The sequence below is a fragment of the Gorilla gorilla genome, chromosome 13 (genome assembly GCF_029281585.2).
Source record: "Gorilla gorilla gorilla isolate KB3781 chromosome 13, NHGRI_mGorGor1-v2.1_pri, whole genome shotgun sequence".
NCBI classification, from domain to species: Eukaryota; Metazoa; Chordata; class Mammalia; order Primates; family Hominidae; genus Gorilla; species Gorilla gorilla.
In genome coordinates, this window is record NC_073237.2 from 107260559 (window position 1) to 107273762 (window position 13204).

The 13204-nt window shown below is 44.1% G+C and overlaps 1 protein-coding gene across 1 annotated transcript in view; it reads right to left on the reverse strand.

The window, feature by feature from the left end:
* LPAR1 (lysophosphatidic acid receptor 1) overlaps positions 1-12516 on the reverse strand; it is a 165213-nt gene extending 152697 nt beyond the window's left edge. The window contains exons 1-2 of the mRNA XM_031014750.3: positions 12413-12516; positions 10368-10447 (exon numbers count right to left, since the gene is read on the reverse strand). The gene's annotated coding sequence lies outside the window, so the exon portion shown is untranslated. The remainder of the gene's footprint in view (positions 1-10367; positions 10448-12412) is intronic.
* Positions 12517-13204: the final 688 nt, after the last annotated feature.

A 13204-nucleotide genomic window follows, 5' to 3' on the forward strand; every position in this document is an offset into this window, starting at 1 on the left:
GTCCAGTTTCACTTTTCTACATATGGCTAGCCAGTTTTCCCAACACCATTTATTAAATAGGAAATCCTTTCCCCATTGCTTGTTTTTGTCAGGTTTGTCAAAGATCAGATGGTTGTATATGTGTGGTATTATTTCTGAGGCCTCTGTTCTGCTCCATTGGTCTTTATATCTGTTTTGGTACCAGTAATAGCCTTGTAGTATAGTTTGAAGTCAGGTAGTGTGATGCCTCCAGCTTTGTTCTTTTTGCTCAGGACTGTCTTGGCTATACGGGCTCTTTTTTAGTTCCATATGAAATTTGAAGTAGTTTTTTCTAATTCTGTGAAGAAAGTCAATGGTAGCTTGATGGGAATAGCATTGAATCTATAAACTGCTTTGGGCAGTAGGGCCATTTTCATGATATTGATTCTTCCTATCCATAACATGGAATATTTTTCCATTTATTTGTGTCGTCTCTTGTTTCCTTGAGCACTGGTTTGTAGTTCTCCTTGAAGACATCCTTCACATCCCTTGTAAATTGTATTCCTAAGTATTTTATTCTCTTTGTAGCAATTGTGAATGGGAGTTCATTTATGATTTGGCTCTCTGTTCGTCTATTAATGATGTATAGGAATGCTTGTGATTTTTGCACATTGATTTTGTATCCTGAGGCTTTGCTGAAGTTGCTTATCAGCTTAAGGAGATTTTGGGCTGAGACGACGGGGTTTTCTAAATATACAATCATGTCATCTGCAAACAGAGACAATTTGACTTCCTCTCTTCCTGTATGAATATCCTTTATTTTTTTCTCTTGCCTGATTGCCCTGGCCAGAACTTTCAATACTAGGTCAAATAGGAGTGGTGAAAGAGGGCATCCTTGTTTTGTGCCAGTTTTCAAAGGGAATGCTTCCAGCTTTTACCCATTCAGTATGATATTGGCCGTGGGTCTGTCATAAATAGCTCTTATTATCTTGAGATATGTTCCATCAATACCTAGTTTATTGAGTGTTTTTAGCATGAAAGGGTGTTGAATTTTATTGAAGGCCTTTTCTGCATCTATTGAGATAATCATGTGGTTTTTGTCACTGGTTCTGTTTATGCGATGGATTACGGTATACACCGAACCTGCTTTGCATCCCAGGGATGAAGCCAACTTGATTGTGGTAGATAAGCTTTTTAATGTGCTGCTGGATTCAGTTTGCCAGTATTTTATTGAGGATTTTCGCATCAAGGTTCATCAGGGATATTGGCCTGAAATTTTCTTTTTTTGTTGTGTCTCTGCCAGGTTTTAGTATCAGGATGATGCTGGCCTCATAAAATGAGCTAGGGAGGAGTCCCTCTTTTTCTATTGTTTGGAATAGTTTCAGAAGGAATGGTACCAGCTCCTCTTTGTAACTTCGGTGGAATGCAGTTGTGAATCTGTCTGGTCCTGGGCTTTTTTTGGTTGGTAGGCTATTAATTACTGCCTCAATTTCAGAACGCTCCACCCCAAATCAACAGGCCAGGTGCGGCGTTCATGCCTGCAATCCCAACAGTTTGGGAAGTCAAGGTGAGAGTTTGAGACTAGCCTGGGTAATAAAGCAAGACCCTGTCTCTACTCAAAAAATAAATAAATAAATAAATAAATAAATAAATAACCAAACATGGTGGCATGTGCTCACAGTCCCAGCTACTCAGGAAGCTGAAGCAGGAGGATGGTTTGAGCCCAGGAGTTTGAGGCCACAGTGAGCTATGACTGAGCAACTGAACTCCAGCCTGGGTGACAGAACAAGACATGGTCTTTAAGAAACAAAACAAGAAAAATATTTTGGGGAAACAGCAGAAAATAAAAATAGAATTTTTTTTTAAGTCTTGTCCTCATCTAAGAAGTCAGAAGAAAAGTGCAATGGAGAAGAAAATATCAGGCAAGCTGGGTGGACAGGGAAGGTCACACAATTTTAAATGTAGTGATAGAAAGCCTTAACTCAAAGTTGACCTTTGAGTTAAGACATGAAAATAATGAGAGCAGGCATGTGGATACCTAGGAAAGAACGTCCTAGGCAGAAGGACAAAGACCAGGAAACCACAGTCCACTGTGTGGATAAGCTCAAAAATGGAGATCATTTGGAGTAAGGATAGAACTCTGGGAACATCAACACTGAAATATGGGCAGAGAAGCACAAGTCCTCAAAAAAAAAAAAAAAAACAAAAAAGAAGCAAGCGGAGAAAGGGAATGACTAAACATAATTAGGTATGTTTAATTAGTCACATACACATTAAATAGTGTGACTAATATGTAGTCATTAGAAATTAAAAATGAAAGATTTTAATGGCCTGTGTACATACTTATGATACAAAGGAGAATGCTGTTAAATATTCCGTAAAAGCAAATATTTTTAAAACTGCAAGAAATTATCCCAAAATGGAATAAGAATTTTTTTTTTTTTTTTTTTTTTTTTGAGGCAGAGTCTCGCTCTGTCACCCAGGCTGGAGTGCAGTGGCACAAACTCAGCTCACTGCAACCTTAGCCTCCTGGGTTCAAGAGAGCACATCCAGCTAATTTTTGTATTTTTAGTAGAGACAGGGTTTTATCATGTTGGCCAGGCTGGTCTTGAACTCCTGACCTCAAGTGATCTGCCCACCTTGGCCTCCCAAAGTGATGGGATTTCCAGCACGAGCCACCATGCCTAGCAAGAAAGTCAATCTTAAGTGATGGAACTACACATGAATCCCTGTACATTCCACATATTTTAAAATGAGCATATACTGTTTTTTCCCATCAAATTGAAATGAGTATAATTTAAAAGAATCATAATGGCTTAGAAAAAAGAAAACTAAGAATAAACTTGTCTTTTTTCTATCTTGCATGCAAAAAGGCATGCCAATAAAATTATCTAAAGTGAAAATAAATTCTTAATTAGAAAAAGACTTTTTTTTTTTTTTTTACCAAGTAAAGGACAAACTTGTACTGCATCCTACTTTTTAGTAGGCAACTAAAGCTTAAAATTATTTGATCAGACTTTTAAAACCTCTATGACAAACCTTTACGAGTTTCTCAAAGCGTGGTCTTTAGGCTACTGAAATTTCCAAAGTTCTTCTGGAAGGTTTACCTTTTATATGACAGCAATATGAGACTCACTGCCACTAGTCCTACAGTAAATTAAAACTATATCTGCAACTTCCCCCAGACATCAAATCACCATCTAATTATTGTAAGGATTTTTTTCCAGATAACAATAGCTGGAATGGGCTGTTTCAGGGATTTTTTGTTCACCCCAGTGGGATATTGTTGAAATTTGCACCATTTCCTTCCTATCTCCCCAGGACCACCTATCAAGAGAAGCCATAGTAAACGCTCAACAAATGCTTGATAACCCATAAAACTACTTTAATCTGCTAAAGAAAAATAACCTAAAGAATTGAAATAAGCCTTGTCCTTGTTAAAATATATCAATCTTGTCACTCTAAAAGTGCTCTCCAGCTTATCACACACATTTTACTGGCATTTACTTCTACATTTAGCAATTATGCCTGAATACTGCCAACTGACTTCTCAGCTAAACTTCAAACTCAAATTGCCAGCCACCAGCTGAAAATCTCTGCCTGCATGGTTTTAGACATGTCTAAAACTAACAAGCCTCACTGCAACAATCATCATGCTCTCATGTCCTGTCTGGTAATGGCATCAACATGCCCTTTTTTGTCCGCAGTAGTCTCCAGTACCCTTCTACCTCCACAAGCTTCGAGATTGGTCCCACCACTTCCTGCCACAAACCGTCAATTCCAGGCACTCCTCCCCAAGCCTGTCACTCACTGGGTCTTCCTCATTACTCTTCTGCATGGAATGAGCTCCACAGACCATTGAGGCTGGCATTCTGCTGCAAGTCATTTCCCTCCTCTAAGGCTGACTTACCCTCTCCATCCTCAGATATGCAGACAGCTCTTTGTTTGAACCTTGGTTTACCGTATTCATCACTACCTACCTGATCTTAATCATTTGAGTCCATATCGCTCCATGTTCATGAGCTACTCAAGAGCGGGGACCATACTTTCTTAATTTTTTTTTAATTTTAGTGTCCTCAGGCCAGGCACGGTGGCTTGCGCCTGTAAACCCAGCACTTTGAGAGGCCGAGGCGGGTGGTTCACTTGAGGCCAGGAGTTCAAGACCAGCCTGGCCAACACAGTGAAACCCCATCTCTACCAAAAAATACAAAAAAAATTAGCCAGGCATGGTGGTGCACGCCTGTGGTCCCAGCTACTTGGAAGGCTGAGGCAAGAGAATTGCTTGAACCCAGGAGGCAGTGAGCCAAGATCGTGCCATTGCACTCCAGCCTGGGCAATAAAGTGAGGCTCTGCCTCAAAAAAAAAAAAAAAAAAAAAAAATTTAGTGTCCTCAGCCAAACTTAAGGACACAGAAGTTCTCCAAGATATCAGCTGCATGAAACTAAATTGACAGCGTCTCAAAGTGACCAGAGAACGGATTGTGCTAAATCTGGAAAAGTCAGTCATCCTGCCCTAGCCTTTGAACCTTTACTTCTCTGTGCCTAGTCAGAAAGTAAAGCAAGCAGTTCTCTGTGGAACTACAATAAATAGTGGGTACAGAATGAATGCCTCACTTAGTTGACAATAATCCTTCTCCCCACAATCGTAGTCCAAGAAGGCAAAGCATCCCCTTAACAAAAGGCAATTCTGTTTCAGTTGTGTTATTCTCTTAGTAAGAACACACCATCCTTATCATCTGCTGATTACAGACTTCCAAGGCGGGGGTGCTCACTGAATACTCCTACAATGAAACCTGCCTATAATGAATAACTCTACCTATCTTCTCTGCTCCAGAAGTGGTTGAAAGGCCTTTCATCCAGGCCTTGTTTTCTACCTAACAAAAGGTTCACAGATGCCAAACATGTGCTCCAAAATGCCCCTCCTCCCGTCGTCTGAGACCCAGATGAAGCAGGGTCCTTGTGGCAATAATATTCTCTGCAATGCTTTTTGTCGTCTTGGTTGTCACACAGCTGGAAATAGTTTTCTTGTTCCCGTTTATAATAGCCAGACATTCATTATCACTCTGACAAGAACTCTTGAGTGATGTCATGCTGCACATGCTGCACCAGTTCAAGAAGGGCCCATGCAGGCTCTTCCAGCTTCAAACTTCTCACTCTTGATGGCAGCCTCAAGTATAGCCTCTCTAAAGCAAAAGAAAATGGAGGCAGGCACAGACAGATACACACACAAACATACATATGAGTATGTATAAACATATCCACACTTATCCCACACACACATAAATATACATAAATATTAATTTTTGTAGGTTTGTATAAGTAAAAGGACAACTATGGAAGGCTATGGAACAAACTGATATCAGATGGGTAAGGTTAAAGTGGCAGAGAGAGATTTTTACATTTACTTTAGACACATCTATAGTGTTTGAATCACTGCAAAAAAAAATTTTGTAAATGAATGCAGCTACCCTCTCCTGGTTGGGATGCATTTTATTGTGTTTGTATCCCTGAGTGACTTCAAGATCATAAGTGAAATACATTAGTGAAGCAAAGCACCATGACAGGGTGACTTCAAAATAAGTATTAGCCAGATGCGGTGGCTCACAGCTGTCATCCCAACACTTTGGGAGGCCAAGGTGAGAGGATCCCTTGAGCCCAGGAGTTTGAGAACAGCCTGGGTAATGTAGTGAGAGCCCATTTCTTTAAAAAAAAAAAAGAAAGAAAGAAAAAGAAAGAAGAAGAAAGAAAGAAAAAGAAAAAAAATAGCCAGGCATAGCGGCACACACCTGCGGTCCCAGCTACTTGGAAGGCTGTAGTGGGAGAATAGCTTGAGCCCAGGAGGTCAAAGCTGCCATGAGCCAGGATTATGCCACTGCACTCCAAGACCCTATCTCAAATAAATAAAAAATAAGTCTGACTTTCCACAGGCACTAGATTTGAATTATTCTAGAAAGCAAACTACATACTGAGCAAAGAATCTCAAACACAAGTTGGGTTAAAAGTAAGAATAGGGAAAATGAGATGGAAGCAAGGCAGGGCTACAGATAAAACACAGCTATGTCTATCTCTAGACTTTAAAACAGATAAATCCTAGCAAAATATTTCAAGCATATAAAATGAAAAGGAGATTACCAGGCTCTGTGGTCTCCTTCCCTAAAAGGGAAGGCCAACTCACCTCAAAGTATTGAGACTACCTTGGAGAAAATGTTCCTAAAATGGAAGAATAACAAGATACATATGCCTGAGTTTGAAGGCATTCTAAAAGAACTTCTCTTACTAATGTCATATGATAGAGGGCAAGCTCCATGAGAGAATGGGTCCATCCACATCTTGTTTCCTGCAGTGCTATCTTCCCAGTACAGGGTGGGTACAAATGCCTACTGAATATGGAAGAAAGAGTAATATAAAGGATTAAGGAACACATAGTAAATGAAAACTAGAATTACCAACCAGATATCAGTTCTTATTCTTATTTTCCAGATGTAAAAAGAGAGGCACTTTGACCTACCCAGGAGTAGCAAAACTGGAGACAGAAAGCCTCTTGATCCCTTTTTTACCTCTTCTAGGCTTGGTTTATCTCCCAGGATCCTTCCAGATCCTAACCTTCCAGGAGCATTCCCTGACCTCCACCACCTCACCGCTGAGGGTCAAGTGCCCCCGCTTGGTGCTCCCGCAAAGTCTTCTCTCTCATAACACTTGTTACACTGAATTGTAATTATCTGTTAATCGTGTGTAAGCTCCTCCTGGAGGGTGGGAATCCTGCCTTATTCACACTCACCCCTAGTAACTAGCACAAAGCCTGGTATATAGCAGGCAGTCAGTTAAGTGCTCCTGAGATGGGGGAAAAAAAGTTTCCTCTGCCCCTGAACCATTTCTCCCTCCAAAGACCCAGGAATATCCTTCAATTAGAGCAGAATTTCAGAATCAGGGCAGTTAAGGGTCGGTCAAAGAGAACCACCTAGGCATAGGGGAAGAAAATTTAGTAGAACAGATCGATATAAAGTCTAATCTAGAGCATTGTTTAGACACATAAGTTAATGAATATAGGGACTTGCTATAACAGGAATGGTTCACAGTAGCAATCTCAGCAGAGCAAATCCTAAACTCTAAGAAACATAGCACACATAATGGCCATAACAAACAAAATTTCCTTCAACCAACAGCTGGAAATCTCACCCATGGCCAGGTATTATTAGTCAAAGTTTTTTCTTTTAGAGAAAAATGCTGGTTTTGAAAACATTTTCCTTTATTTTCATAATACAACAAACACAGCTTGCCCTGCCTCATGCAGGCTTATTGCATGTTTGTTTTAGCACTGGACTAAAGTTAAGGGTCTGCCCTGTCATTATATCACTTTTTTAAAACAGTATCACAAAAATAAAATAAATTATAACCTAAATCCATGAATGTAGTAAAATAGTTCTCTTTCATTTCTGGAAAAAAATAATTACAATTTTACATGGACTTCAGGGTTAAAGTTTCTATAGCACTGATTAGATGACAGGGACATGCAAGTATTAAGACAATATTCTTTGGCCCAGCCCCACAAGTTGATAATACAACAACAACACTACTTTGAAATCATACTAACCTGCTAAAAAATGCCAAAGAGTTTAAATAAAATCATCACCACCACCATGCCACCCCTCCTCCTCTCCTACCAAAAATGTATCCTAAAATAAAGTATACTAACCTTGGGCTTCTCCAACTTAATTAACTTAATTTATTAAACATGCCAAACATAAGTTCCCTTGCAGAAGATAAAACAAACCGCTGGGAAGATCATTCATTAAATTGAATTCACAAGGTAATTGAAAGAAATTCAGCCAGCTTCTTTTTCTTTTTCTTAAGTTTTTTGAGATGGAGTCTCACTCTGTCTGCCCAGGCTGGAGTGCAATGGCACAATCTTGGCTCACTGCAACCTCTCCCTCCTGGGTTCAAGTGATTCTCCTGCCTCAGCCTCCTGAGTAGCTGGGATTACAGGCGCCCAGCATCACACCTGGCTAATTTTTTGTATTTTTAGTAGAGACAGGGTTTCACCATGTTAGCCAGGCTGGTCTCAAACTCTTGACCTCAGGTGATCCACCCGCCTCAGCCTCCCAAAGTGCTGGGATTACAGGCATGAGCCGCCGTGCCCAGCCTCTTCTTTGTCCTGTCTGTCTCCTGGGTACCCTAGCATCTCCAGATTCAACAGCAATTCAAAGACATCCAAGTCAGTTCCACCTCTGACATGCAACTGAAAACCAATGTATATCCTCCTGTGACACAGAGGTACTGGGGAGCAAGTGTGAACCTATAAAGCTCCTGAATACCTCTCCCAAATGGATCTCACAGAGTGAAGATAATGAGTTAAATGCTTTAGCTCTAGGGATTTAAAATATATAGAAAGCAAGTTACGTCTACTGGAAGTTAAACTTAAAGAATTCTCATGGTTATGTCATCTCTCACTGCAGTACCGAGTGTGCTACTTGGCTTCCCTCTCTCCTTCCATCTACTGCCTTGCCCTATCATTTACAGAGGCATTAATGCCGGTTTCAAACTAATAATAATTCTTTTTCTTCTGTGCTGCAAATACCCAATCACTGTGGTTAAATACCATGTATAACATAAACAGGGTCAAGAATGCCAGCTGCCAGAAGAGTCATGTTTAAATTAGCATTAACCAGCAAGCCCTTCCCTAAACAAAAAAGAGAGGGGAAAAAAAAATGTTTTCTTGGACAGCTCTGTGCCTGCAGAATGACTTCAACCCCACATGTTCAAAAGGCTCCACAAGGTCCAGCTATAACACAATAGCATCATTAATTTTTACTAAATTAAATTTCTCAAAAGTATAAAGCACTATCAATTTGCGGGGAGTAGGGAGGAAGAAACTACTTATTAGTTTATTCTACAACCTTTATATAATTTGAGTAAACAGGCAATAGTGTCTTAAAACGTAGCAGCCATAAGTTACACGGATTGTAATGGAATAAAAGCCCAGTCCTCCGTCCATCATCGCACCCCTCACTCTGCCCCAATATGTGTTACTCAGTGTCTTTCCACATCTTGAGGTTATGTAATACTTCCTCCTTGCCTCCCTATCCCCATGTAGCACAACTCCTTAAAATAACATCAGAGGTCCCCCACAATTTGTCCCTTCGTAACTTTCCAGCCTTCATCACCCCACACTCTCACTTTGTCTTCATTCCCCCACCATTCATCTTTTAAAAGATATGTTATTCTTTAAGCCACATTTATAAAGTCGTCCCCTGAATCAAAACGTAATTCTCCATTCCCTGGCATGCCAAAGTTCTTGGACTCTACAGCTACCATCCAGTTACACAACACTGCATATACATATTCGGTATGAACCGTGAGGCTCACTGCATCTTTCCCCCCTGTGTTGCAGTTCTTTCTGGAGCTTCCTTTTCACCATCCTTGCATCTACCACATGGAAGGAATTCAATAATTGTTTGCTGAAATAGAATTACCTCCTTTTCTCTCAACTTTCTAAGACATCCATAATAGTTTTCCCTAAGATTTTTTTTTTTAAGAGACAGAGTCTCTCTGTCACGCAGGCTATAGTGCAATGGCACAATCACAGCTCACTGCAGCCTTGAATCCTGGGCTGAAGCCATCCTCCCTCCTCCGCCTCCCAAGTAGCTGAGACTACACGCACATGCCACCATACCCAGCTAATGTTTTTATTTTTTTATAGAGACAGAGTCTCACTATGTTGCCCAGGTTGGTCTCAAACTCCTGGCTTCAAGCGATCGTCCTGCCTCAGCCTCCCAAAGTGTTGACATTACAGGCATAAGCCACCACACCTGGCCCAGGATATTTAAATAAGAGGGTAACATGATATGTAAAAATAAGAAACCAAACAGTAGTATGATGCTGACTTAAGGCCAGAGAAGACTATTGGACTTTAAACCAAGAGCTTATGTTTAAGTTTTTATTACATCACAGTTCAGCTTTTACAATAAATAATGTTCCTCAAGGGTGTAGGCATATTGATACCAAAACATCAAAGAAAAGGAAGACAGGCCACACATCAAGCACAGACATTAAAATCTTGACCTCAGACTAAATTCTGAAAGTTCTGTTATCTGCTGAATACTTGGAGCTTCCCAGTGAAAATGATACAGTGTATTCTGCCCAGATTGCAACTTTCCATACTAAGCATTTGAAATGATTCTTGGCCCTAAATATCACTTACTTCAGACTGAATGTCACTGTGTATCAAAAACACTGAGCAAGTGAGATTTTTATTCTTTGAATGTTCCAGTAGGTCACTAATGGAATAGATTCAGTAAAACCTTGCAGCCTACGGTATAATTTGAAACAACAAAAAAATCAAATCACTTTTTGGAAAATATTAGGTTTGAACAAAAATAGAAGTTTCGAAAGGGCTGACACTTACATTCTTACCTCTGTTAGTTCTTTCCCATCACTCACAGGGAGAATGAAATCCATGCTGAGTGCCCACAGACCTGGGCAGGAGCTGTTCCCTTGAGAGACAATGATGCAAATGAGTCAAGTGATGCCTAGTAGAAGTCAGACTGCAAGGATCACCTTGACCTCACCTTAGTGCATTAGCTAAGCAAACTCACAAGCTTTAAATAATAAAGGTAACAAGAGATTGATCTGGGTGGGGGGGAAGTATTATTGAGTCCCTTGAGGAAAGGAAAAAAAAAAAAAAAAAAAAACAGAGGAAATGAGCTCCCAGCTCAAGAATTTTTCTCCTCCAGGCATCCTCTGTTGCTGGTTTTCTTCCATCTTCCTGGCCCTCTGGACCTCTCACTTCCGTCTCCTACCTTTTCCTACTGCTCTAACATAATAAGATAACCTCCCACCGGTTTCTCGCTATTTGGGAAGCTGGAAGGAACAGCAACGATCACCAACCCCTTCCATTTTCCGGATGGGGAGACGGAGACCAGGATCCGAGCTGACCCGACTGGCTGAGGTCGCGCCGCTAGGGGACGTGGTGTACCTTGCGGGCTCGGATGATGACAACCCAGCCTTCCCTCCTCGCTCCTCGCCCGTGCCTTCCTGCCTCAAGCTACCTCCTTCTCTTGCCACTTGGTGTTTTTATCCTCAAATCAGACAAGTATCAAGAAAAAAATGCAACCTTAATATACTTACAATGCTGATTATTATTCATAATTTTGCATTTGGGGCAATTATACTCGCTCCTACTGGGATATGGAAATCAAGGGCAGAAACAACGAGGTGACATTCTACCTCCCTGTGTATTTTAATGATGTTTAGTTTGGTTCAAATAACCATACCTCTAACATACACCCTTTTTCCTTGGGACCCACTCTTCTATCTGGCAAGGGAATAACTTCTTAAAAAACTTCGCATTTTCCAAGTGTACAGTCTCCCCTTAACCAGAACTGCAGACTCTGAATCACAGACCTCTGGCTTACCAGTTATGCTTAGCTGAGCAAACACACTTATGCAAATACGTGAAAAACAAACTGTTAGAGCCTGAAGGAATAGAGGATTTCGCTGTGATCATCATTTACGTTTTCAATATTTATGTTTACCAATATCTATCTAACCCCATAGGAAACGACGCGTCCATAGTGAAACAAGCCAGCACCCACATTTATGAAAAAATCCACGGATTTCAACAAAAATGAAGAGAGGAGAGCAGAAGCGGAGAGCCACAACCTCAGGCCCCAGACAGCAGGCAGCAGCAAGTCCTGAATGCCTTCACTCTTAACATTGCAAAGACCAAATGGCAGCAAAGAAAAACAAGAATAAACTTTAAATCCATTCACCACAAAGGAGTCCTACGCAAGTCAAAGGAGCCGTCGATTTCAAAACCATCAACTTTCAAAGCCAGGTCCCTCCCTTGCCTTACAACCTCCTGTTACTTGCTAAGCACGTTTGTTAGGCGGCTGGACAGAAACTTAGTTAAAAGTCCTCAGCCCGGTGGTGGGGGACAACCGAGTCGTCAGTGGGAAGCGAGAGGTGCGGGAGCCCCAGGGGCGCAGGGACCCCTCGGAGGTGCACGTCCAGCGGGACGAGGTTTTGGGAGAATTTCGAGGGCCCCTCGCAAGCCCTCCCGCGCACCCACCCCGACCCAGGTAACCGGAGGCCACCTACGTGTCACTTGGGCGGGCCCCGGGGCGCACTGACCTGGCGCGGGACAGGAGGGCCGGCGGCCCGGGCGGCTGCGGCAACTTCCCTCCCGGGGCTCGGTCCGCCGCTGGGTGCGGGAGGCCAGGGAAGCCTCGCCTCCTGCAGGCCGGCTCGCAAGAACGCACGGCCACCCACCCGCGCCGCGGCCCAGCGCGCGCACCCACACTCTCACTGGCACTCGCACGCGCGCCCCCAACCACAAAGCCCGTCCGCGGCGGGACAGTGTGAGCCCAGCGCGCCGTGTGGCGGGCCGAGCAGTCGCCGCGGCCTCTGGCTTCGCGCCCAGGGGGCGCCGTCCCCACACGCTGCGCCGGCCCCTTTACCTGTGCTCGCTGCCGCCGCGCGTCCCTCTCCTGCCGCCCCCGGGCTGGCTTCAGGCCGCGCGCCCAGTCCCGGCGGCCCCCGCCCCACCGCCAGCCGAGCCCGGCCCTCCGCCCGCCCCTCGGCAGTCGCCCAGAGCGGGGCCGCCCCCTGCGCCCACCCCGCCGGGGTCCCGTGCTCGGCCGGGCGGCGGGGAGGGCTCCGCGGCTCCGGGCCCTGGCCGCCCCAGATTCGGCCCGCGCTCCGCAGCGGGGCTGGAGACGGAGTCGCCACTCGGGGAGCGTCAGCCGCCAGTCGGCCCCTACTGCCCGGCTTTGGCGCGCTGGCAGGAGGAGGGGGCGCAGAGGGAGGGCCAGAGGAGCAGCGCCGACGCCAGCCTCCTCTCTTCCTCCGCCTTCCTTCTTTTCTGCTTGTTCCACGTAGCACAAGTCAGCAACACCCGAACCCCCAGAGTCCGCCCTCCCCGCTCCCAAGCTGGACCCCTTACCTGGTGTAGCGCCCCTGACCTCTGCGCCCCCTCCTCCATTCATTGGCTCGACAGCCCACGGTGGTGGCAGGGCCGGGGCTGGGGGGTGGCCTTAGCCTCCCATTCATTATCTCAGCAGCCTCCCCCGCCCCACCCCCGAGCCGACACACCCGCAGCGGGAGACCCGTGGCCGCCAGCTCGGGTCCCACCCCCGCCCCTCCTGCGCTTACCCCAGCGCCGGACAGCTGGCAGGACTCCGGTGGACGCCCCGGCACGGGGCATTTTCACGTTGTCGCTCTCCTCTTCCCACTCGAAAAGCTCTGGAAAA